Source organism: Brassica oleracea, chromosome C3, assembly GCF_000695525.1.
Source record: "Brassica oleracea var. oleracea cultivar TO1000 chromosome C3, BOL, whole genome shotgun sequence".
NCBI lineage: Eukaryota > Viridiplantae > Streptophyta > Magnoliopsida > Brassicales > Brassicaceae > Brassica > Brassica oleracea.
This window is the reverse complement of record NC_027750.1, coordinates 36,569,748-36,579,654: the sequence shown is the minus strand read 5'-3', so window position 1 is coordinate 36,579,654 and position 9,907 is coordinate 36,569,748. Positions and strand designations below refer to the sequence as shown.

The 9,907-nt window shown below is 36.9% G+C and overlaps 1 long non-coding RNA gene across 6 annotated transcripts; it reads right to left on the bottom strand.

Annotated features, from left to right (window-relative positions):
- Nucleotides 1-3,693: 3,693 nt before the first annotated feature.
- LOC106332363 lies at nt 3,694-5,862 on the bottom strand. Of its 6 annotated transcripts, XR_001268063.1 has the most exons (5): nt 5,368-5,862; nt 4,953-5,088; nt 4,299-4,845; nt 4,047-4,133; nt 3,694-3,843 (listed from the first exon to the last, which is right to left on the bottom strand). It is a non-coding gene; the product is annotated as an uncharacterized LOC106332363 (long non-coding RNA). The 6 variants fall into 6 exon arrangements; XR_001268061.1 differs by having other exon boundaries at nt 4,047-4,845; XR_001268062.1 differs by having other exon boundaries at nt 3,694-4,219.
- Nucleotides 5,863-9,907: the final 4,045 nt, after the last annotated feature.

Here is a 9,907-nt window from a genome sequence, read left to right as displayed (position 1 = left end):
CTATGCGTGGACATAATTTTGATGCTCTCAAAAAGATATTGCTATTTTTATAATTAAGAATTTATTTAAAGGAATGTCAATAAAATACTTTTCAAACATTACTATTTAAATATATGGTTTATGAGGTGGATGTCCCACATGTAACATAATTTATAAGATTATATTAAAAATTAGTAAGTATTTAATTAAATTTTTTAGCTCATTCAAGAAAATAAAGTTGTTATATAACATATAGTACTGTAAAATAGAATATAATAAAAAAAATTCCCTTCCATCTCAAACCAAACTTATGATTAATTAACATTATATACTGCATGGATAGTTAAACATCACATTAAAATTTTTGTTGTTATATACAGTAGAACCTCTAGAAATCAATAGTCGATAAACTAATAATGTCTATAAATTAATAAATTTTTCTGGTTCCAACTTGTGCCGGTATAAAATTTGACACAAATCGATAAAATTATAAGATAATAAAATTCTATGTAAATATGGTCCCAATAAAATTATAAATTAAAAATTTACATGTATATATATTTTATATAAGTAAGAACCTATTATTATATTATTTTTTTATTTACAATAGAAGTATCTTTATATTCTCTTAACACTTAATGTAATTTTGATAAGATTTAGTAATATTATATCTAAAATCAAATTTAAGTTCTATGCAATATATATTATATACACCAAATAATATAATAAAATTAATATAAATGTCAAATGTAAAAAAATAACAATTAATGTCTATACATTAAAATATATTTTTCTTATCTTAGAATAAATATATCTTAAAATGTGAAATTTAAATAAAGAAACTCTTGTAAATTAATATCTCTATAAATTAATAAAATTTTAAAGTTCCAACATTATTAATTTATAGAGGTTCTACTGTATAATTGTTTTTATTAAAAATTAACTCTTAGAGTTGTCAATTGTGTTATGCCAAAGAGTTGAATTATATTATTTAACTAGAGGGTTGTCTGTGCTTCGCGCAAAATATTGTTTTATTGTTCTTGAATATGATTTTACGAAGATGTGATTATGTGGTCAGTATTTATTTGTGAAGAGCATTATTTGATGTTATATTATATTATGTAGTAGTAGGTAATAAGTTAATATATTATGTGTTTGTCTTTTTAATAATGTACCTTCTTTTTTTTTGTGAGATTATCTTGTATTTGTTATAGATCAGACATATTAGTTCTATGTTGTGCGGTTGTTTCTTACGGCCTTGTACGTTATTTCGGTCAATATTAGTCCTCTTTTTCCTTAGGTTTTGGCTAAGGTTTGAAACTACATTTCATTGGGTTGGGTCAGAGTTTTGTCGTCATTGATGTTGTTTTCCTCGTTGTTGGTTTGCCGTCAAGAGTCTCTGCTCGTCTTGGTTTTCAAGATCTGCTTTTTGGTGATCTGACTTCTATGCTCTTTTTTTAGCTCGAGGATGGCTCCACGGTTTGTTGATTTCATTTTGTCTCTTTTTATTTTTTTGTTCTCTCATCTCGTTGCACCTTTCATCGTTGATCACGTCTCTTGTGGCTCTCCCTTTCGCCATATTTGCTACTCCAGGTTTGGTAGTGTTTTTCTTTGTGCATGTTTTGTGTGCTTGGAAGGTTGTTTATGGTCTCAAGCTTAAGCTTTGGTTTTTCGGTAGTTGGCTTCCATTTTCCCCCACTCAGGTTGTTTATCTTCTTCTCATGCATCCCTTGGTGTAGGTGTGCGGAGTTAGTCTTTTGGAGCTTTGGTTTCTTCTATTCAGAGTTTTGTTGTTCTTCGCTGGCATGAGAGCCTTGTCTGTGCTTGTTTAGTTTGTGAGGTGCTTCTTATCTCTTAGCTGGTGGTTGTGCTTCTGGTGCTTTAGATATGCATCTTTTTGTTTCGTGGTGACTTTGTTCTTCCGATGATTATTCTTTCACTGGCCTTCTTTTTTTTTTTGCACTGGTGCTTGATCGCGATCTTTTGTGTTCCAGGGATTGCTTTGTCTCATATTTTATCTTTTTACTTTTTTTTCTGACATCTGCTTGTTCTAGCCAAGACATTCTATGGTAAGATGAGATAGATTAGTCCTTTTTGTTAATCTTTTTTCAGCTCCAAACTTTTATTGAGTTAGTATTACTATGATATTTTGCTTTTTCTCTCTTACTATTGAAGTTTATATTTAGATTATGTATTGCATTCTATTTTTTTTCTTATTAGCTTGGTCATTTTATTTTTTAAATAGTTAAATAAATATATAATTTGTAAATTAAATAATAGAAAATGGTAAAAAATAATAAAATAACAAAATTTATGTTAGTTTTAGTCGTGAATAATTAAATATGTAAAATATATTTCTATTATTTTATTTATTTCTTTATTCATCTTGAATTTTAGTGAACAATAAATTAGATTATCAAACTTCGTTAGTGCGAAAAGGATTAGATAGTTCACGATTAGAAAGTATTTGACCAAATTGCAATAATCTAAAAGAAGAATGACCTAAAATGTAAAAAAATATACATGGATGACACGTGTCGGAAAACACCCTGCCACTTGTCAGAAGAAGAGAAAAAACCAAGTTTATATATAGATAACGTGTGATTACATTGTTCATATCATGAAATGTAATTTAGTTTAGTCAATGGATTTATAATATTAATAATACTAGACAGACAATATATGTTATTTGTTGTTTACTTAAACGGTGTGGCTTATTATAGTTGCATGTTTGAATATAATAAGTAATAAGATGTGCTTCAAATGAGGAAGACAATTTTTTTATTTGCGTAAAAAGTAGCATAGCTTCATTAGAAACCCATTTCTGCTGTTTTGCTAGTTATATTTTGGCCTACAGTAGTGTTTTAAAAAGAAAACAATAGTCAATAGGTGAGTAAGTGTAGGGTCGATGGTGTGGTGAGTTGAAATTTCGTAGAAATGATAACTCGCCTCTTCATTGCGTGAAAGTTGATTAGCTCGTCGTAAGTGCTTAGTCATTTAGTGGGCTAACTTGGCCTTACCTTTGCCGATTGTTTCCATTGGCGTGCCAATGCTGGTAACTTTGGTGTCATGTGACCATGGCCAGCTTCACACACCGGCTGCGTTGGCGTTGTGTTGTTACAGATTTTACAAATCAATTTCATGAAAAACAAAACCCCGAATTGTTTAGCTATGCGGGATTGAGACGTGTTGTTGTTAGACGATCCCCTCACTACTCTTTTATTTCTCTAGCAATGTTTTTGTATTTAATAAGCTACTCTGGTTTGTAAATAAATGTGTATGTATTTGTGGGCATGTGTAATCATTTTGTTAATGAGTTGATGATGGCAGACCTATAATGATTTAAATGACGAGGTACTTGTGAAAGACTAGTGATTCACTATGATACCTTGGCATTCAACATCACCTCGTTAAATCTAGCTGCTCTGAAACAAACTTATGAACGGTAAATATTGAGGCCTCATCACTCATGAAAAAGTACTAAAACTTGAGGCAGAAAAGCCAAAACAATATAAAAATTGGTGCATAACAATGAATGAATAGCTCATTCGGCTAGCAATCATTAGCTCTACAAACTTGTACTTGCTGAAACGTCAAACATAACCAACCTGAAAGAAAATGTGTGAATACTCTTCCTATTAAGACTTTCCCATCGAGCTTAATGTGCATATTCAAGTAACAGAAATACATTTTTACTCTACTCAGGACTCAAAATTAGTCAAAGCTAAAAACATTTCATTACTTAAACCTGTTACAAATTGATACATAAGCAAGTTGTGTTTCCGTTCAGCAATCTAGTTGTACCACAATAAGTGCTGCATCTCAACATTACAACACCAGGAGCAAACTTCACAATGTGAACTCCTTAAATCCTCGTTCAGGAAAAAGCAAAAGGCTAGTTTCAGTATAAGAAAGTGGGAAGATTAGATTACAATTCATAAAGCATCTTCTGGAAATGAAACAACACTCTTCAATGTAAGCAATATGTGAAGTAGAATAGCAGATAATGGGTCATTTGTTCAGAGCAGAGAAAAATTGAAGGTTATGAAAGCATCTTATGTTTTCACCTCATTGGTGGGCTGTTGCAGGTGAAGAACCTGTAGTCCGGCTGATCGACTTGCAAACGCTCAGGCCATTTATCTGCAGCTTGATCTCTGTTTTGGTTTCACACAAATACTTTGAGTTAGAAGATGCGAGTCCAAAAGCAGGCAACAGTAGCTTTTTGGATAGTTCCGCCTCACTACAACCCACAGAACCTGCTTGAACAATCATGCATACATATTATCTTGTTAACATCAAAAGCATCGGTCACTACTTACCTTGAGGAGGTGATGTTGAGAGAGAGAGTGAAAAGTTCGAAAACAGGCATCAAATTTTGTAGTGTTGGACCAACATGTATACCAACAAATCAAAAGACCACCGTTTCAAGTCCATCCATGTATATATTCCATAGATAACAACCTCAAGCTCCGAGAAAAGGTTCGGATGAAACATACCATGACAGTGACTAAACGTACCATCCAGAACGACCAGTTTAGTTCTTCCTGTTTTATGCCAGCACACATCCCCAAAATCTTGTAGCTCTATGGAAAAGTGGGACACAGTTCCATCGTGCTTAACGCCTAGAAAATTTTAAAATTTGATTAAGATAAACTTAGCAGAACTCGTACGATCACTAAAATGGTAAGTTCTTAGGATGTGTGTAACAGATTCCATCATCTTGATTGACAGTTGGGATGAACTCAATAATGAAAGGGTGGGAGAAAAAACCCAACAATACAGATTTTGCTAGCAAATGGCAGATGATCTCCGGATCAGAGGGATCAAATTTCACACCTCCAGGCAAGCCTGGCCAGTCATAACTTCCTGGAAAATTTACAAAACTCGTGTTGGCAAATACATTATACATAGATATGTAATATAAAGAGAATAGACATGAAAAGAAACTGAAGAAAGAGGAAACCGTACGTAACTGTTGTCAATGACGTATGACAGTTGGGACAGTGTCTTGTAGGATTGCTGTTCCAGACCACTTGGTGAGGATCATTCTGACCCGATGCAATCTTTATTTTGGTTGCAATGCGGTTACTATCAACCAGCCATGATCGTCTGCATGAAAAAAAGACAGTAATTCATAGCCACAACTATGGAAAAATATGTTACCGAAACTCGAGGTTCTAATGAAAGAGCTGAACATTATTATCCATGCAGTAATTTCCAATATAGACATAAAAACAAAACTAAATGAGAAACATATAGTTCTCTGGAACAAAGAGGATATGAAGTATGATCAGTCACCCCACCGTAACAAACCATGAATATCTATTTGGAGAAAATGGAAAGACCTAGTTTTGAGATGGAATTATTTGAACAGATTAAAGACTAAACCTTTTAGGTCTCTTAGGGTCAACGACCCAAAGCTCAGCGAATTTATCAGAAGCCATGGCTTTCTTAGCCTCTATTGATTCCAAATTCGAAGACCCATTGTGCCCGTGTCTAGTCTAAGTCTCAGTTCTCGCGAGTCAGATCCGGATTCGAGTTTCTCAATGTCTATGTATGAGCAGAAGAAGTCATCATCGGATCCAAGCTCGTTGAACCCTCTGAATGTTTCAGGTCTAGATCTTCAGGTAAACAGAACTGAACCTCTGAATATGCTCGCCGGTAGTATAGACCACCTAACGGCGAGAAAGATTAGCTAGAGGTGGGCATTGAACAGTTAGAGCTGATAATTTGCAGAGATTGTACTTTTAGATTTAGTAGATATGGGGGTGTTCCTTGCTGCAAGCATGTAAACTTATTAAACATCTTCCACCGGTTACAAATGAAGAGGCTGAGTTAAATTTAATTGGGCGAGTGGGGTGAAACATGTTAATGCTCGGATTAAAGGAACAAATAAATGAAAACCAAAGACGTTATAGGAAGTTCATAGGAGCCGGCTTCATCGGGTTAACAACGACGAAATATTATCTATGCTGAGTGCTGAAATCCATGAAAGATTGGGCCTAAACAAAAATAACATAATATAAACCCAAATAAAATAACCGAAAATGTTTGTTTTGTTGAATTATTTGTAGGTGACACATGGTCCAGAATATGAAGATATGAGAGATGAGATGGCCTATTGTAAATAGTTTCTCTTCAACTTTGTTAGTATAGATTTATTATATATTTGGTTTTTATATTCAATATTTTAGTTTTTGGATTTAATTTATAAAATTATTTTGATAAATTATAAATATTTGGATATAGAAAAACATAAATCATATAAACTTGTGGATTTTCAAGGCCCCACAATTTCACGCATACCTTTATGGCCGATTTTTCTCTCTAGAAGTAATAGTGCTAGCGGAATGTGGGTCCCGGTATTTGGCAAGAAAAACATGTTTTCTTTACTCTTTGTAACCACTTTGGTGTACTTTATTGTACTTTTGTTTCGAAAAGTCAAAATAAGATCTAGGGTTCTTCAGATCCGTTTTGGAAAAAGCATTCAATTTCGGAGTTCTGGTGGTTGTTTCGTCTTTAAGTCGTCTGGTTGGTTGGTTGCAAGTAACTATAAGATATATGTTGCTATGGATAGAGCTTTAATGGCTCTTTCTTTGGATTAAGAAGATGAGCCTTTTGAGATGCCGCATCTTCCGGGCTTCTGTTCGTACGAAAAGAATCTGCTAAGCATTGTGGGGAGAGTTCTTAACCCTGAATGTCAAAAAATGTCTTCTCTTATCTGGAGGATGCCTGGAAAATGGCAAAAGGAAGGAAAATGTCGTGGTGTGGCTCTCTCGCAAGAGCGTTTTCAATTTTTCTTCGACTTTGAGCATGATTTGGTGGAGGTTCTGGAGAAAGGGGTTCATACCTTCAATGAATGGGTCATTTTGATTGAAAGGTGGGTTGAAGAACCCCCAGATGACTATCTGCAGCTTTGGGTGCGAATAAGCAAGATACCAACGAGCTACTACACAGAGGAAGCCATTATGGCTCTGGGTGAACTTGTGGGTGAAGTTAAAGAGATGGTTTTTGATCCCTCGAAACCTCAAACTCAATCGTTTATCAGGCTACAAGTCAGGTTCAATGTAGCTAAGCCTCTTAGAATGGCAAAGGTGGTGACTACTAAAGGAGGCAAGTCGTGGTCAATTCACTTTGATTATGAAAGAATTCAGAAGCGCTGCTTTACTTGTCAGAGATTAAATCACGAGCAAAAAATTTGTCCTCTCATGGTAAGGAAGAGACAAGATGAGGCTATGGCGCATCGTCAAGTGGTTGCTAAAGAGCTGGAGAAAAAGAAGTCGGTTCTTAATGAAAGTGATCCTCTCTATGGTGTGCTCAGGGAAGATCAGGTGGGGATTAATTCTCTTATTGGTAGGCCTAAGATCGCGAAGGAAGTGATGGATGAAATGAGACAGTACTTGCTTTTGGCTTCAGAAGAAGACAAGGTCATAAGGGAAGACAGAGTTAGAAAGTTTGTAGCTGAAGTGGAACAAGATCCTATGTTGCAGAGGATGGTCCTTAGACTGGAAGCACCTCCTATCATCTCGTATGACGTGAACAAAGGGAAGGGGATCGTTTTCAACTATGAAGAGAACGTTAAGCGGCTCAGAAGTAGCGCTGGAGTTCCTGCATCTGAAAAACTGATGGCTGCGGCCATTGGCGCGGGAACGGCGATGAGGTTAGGACCGAAGCCAATGGCCCTTACCGAGAGTGAAGATGCTAATTTTGGCTTTAATGCTAGGGCACTTTCTTCTGGTTCAACGGTGTTTAGCACGGGTTTCTCGGAACCATGTGCTTCTTCCAGGACCAAGAAGAAGGTTGACCAAAGAAGATGCCCTCCAAAATCCAAAAGGAAACTGAGAACTATTGGGGAGCCTTTCATTGAAGCAGCGGCTTCTACAAGCAAGGAGGCTGGTAAACTAATCGTAGGAGGAGTGAAGAGAAAGGTAGAGATTCAAGAAGGGGAACTTCTAATCTCGGCGAGGTCCAAATCCATAAAGGTAGTCCCAAGTGAGGGACTGTCCAATCTTTAATGAGCATACTGAGTTGGAACTGTCGGGGCTTGGGGCGTACTCAAGATCTGACTGTTCAATTTCTTCCGGAGTTCAGGCGACTTTACTTTCCGGAGATAATGTTCTTAATGGAGACAAAAAATTGTAGAGATGTTTTGGTTGATTTGCAGGAGTGGTTGGGTTATGACAGAGGTTTCACGGTGAATCCTAGAGGTTTGAGTGGTGGCTTGGCTCTATTTTAGAAAAGCACCATCAAATTGGATATTAAGTATGCGGATAAAAATCTGATCGATATGCAGGTTAAGTTTGGGGAATTTAGTTTTTTTCTTTCGTGTATATATGGTAAGCCTGCTCGTGAAGGGAAAAGTATTATTTGGGAGAGGCTGAGCAGGATTGGAGTTGGTAGGAAAGAGCAATGGTGTTTGGTTGGTGATTTCAATGAAATTCTGAATAATAATGAGAAATTGGGTGGGCCTGCTAGAGCTGAAGAGTCTTTTCAGCCTTTCGGAGATATGCTCTCAGTGTGTGGCATGGAGGAATTGGAGTCTTCTGGAGACAGGTTCACTTGGTCGGGGCAGAGATGGAAAAAATGGATCCAATGCTGTTTGGATAGAGCGTTTGGGAACAAGGAATGGCTGCGACTGTTTCCTGGATCCAATAAGAAATTCCCAGACAAGCGGAGTTCTGATCACAGGTCGGTCCTGTTGAATCTCCAGTCCTATCAAGTAGCTTTCAAGGGTCAGTTCAGGTTCGATAAAAAGTTTCTTTTTCAACCCGTGGTTAAAAAGAAAATCTTTGAGACTTGGAGTGCAGGAAGTGCTGGTGCTGAGAACCGGAATATGTCTAAAAGATTAAGAGACTGCAGAGGTGTTCTGAGTCGTTGGAAGAAATCGAGGGTATTTAATGCAAGAGACAGGATCCACTTACTTGAACACCGTCTGGAATGGTTTGAGTCAAGGAACTACCCTTGCTTCCATGCTATCAGGGTGATCAAGAAAGAATTATACAAGACCTATAGAGAGGAGGAAATTTTCTGGCAGCAGAGAAGTCGAGAACGGTGGCTACGTCATGGTGATAGGAATTCTAAATTCTTCCACGACTCAGTGAAATCTGATCGCTCAAGGAAACTCTTAAGAAAGAATAAGGATATCAATGGGATTGAGCAATGGTCGGAGGCAGCAAAAGCTCAAGTGGTTGTGGATTACTTCTCGGTTTTGTTCAAATCTTCGAACTCATCAAGTTTCCAGCTGATATTTCAAGACATGGTCCCTCGTGTCACGGCTGCTATGAATGAAAGATTGGTGGCTGATGTTACTCGTGAAGAAATCAGGGATGCAGTGTTCAGTATAAAAGCTTCTAGTGTGCCTGGACCTGATGGCATGACTCGGCTGTTCTTTCACCAATACTGGGACATTGTGGGTCCGCAAGTAACATCAGAAGTTCAGAAGTTCTTCAACACTGGGGTAATGCCAGATGATTGGAACTTTACCCACATTTGTTTACTGCCTAAAGTTCCGGATCCTGAGTTGATGAGTGACTTACGACCAATCAGCCTGTGCTCGGTCCTCTATAAGAATATCTCGAAGATAATGGTGCGCAGACTGCAACCTTTGCTGCCTGATATTATTTCGGTCAATCAGTCGGCTTTTGTAGCCGAGAGACTTGTGGGAACCGAAATTCGCACTGTCGATTTTTGTTTAAATAAGGAAACTAGGAAAACCCTAATTTCTCAGAGGTCCCGGATATCTGCTAATACCACACGCCAAGCAATCATAACACAAGAATAACAACGATAAAGTATAAGAAATCGAAAAGAGAGCAAAGTAGATCTTATTCCGAATTCGCGTTTGGGCGTTACAACAAGGTAAGAGCCTGGGCTACGAGAGCTATCGGCGAGATTCCTAGTTCTAAAACCCTAAGACGGCAATAACCTA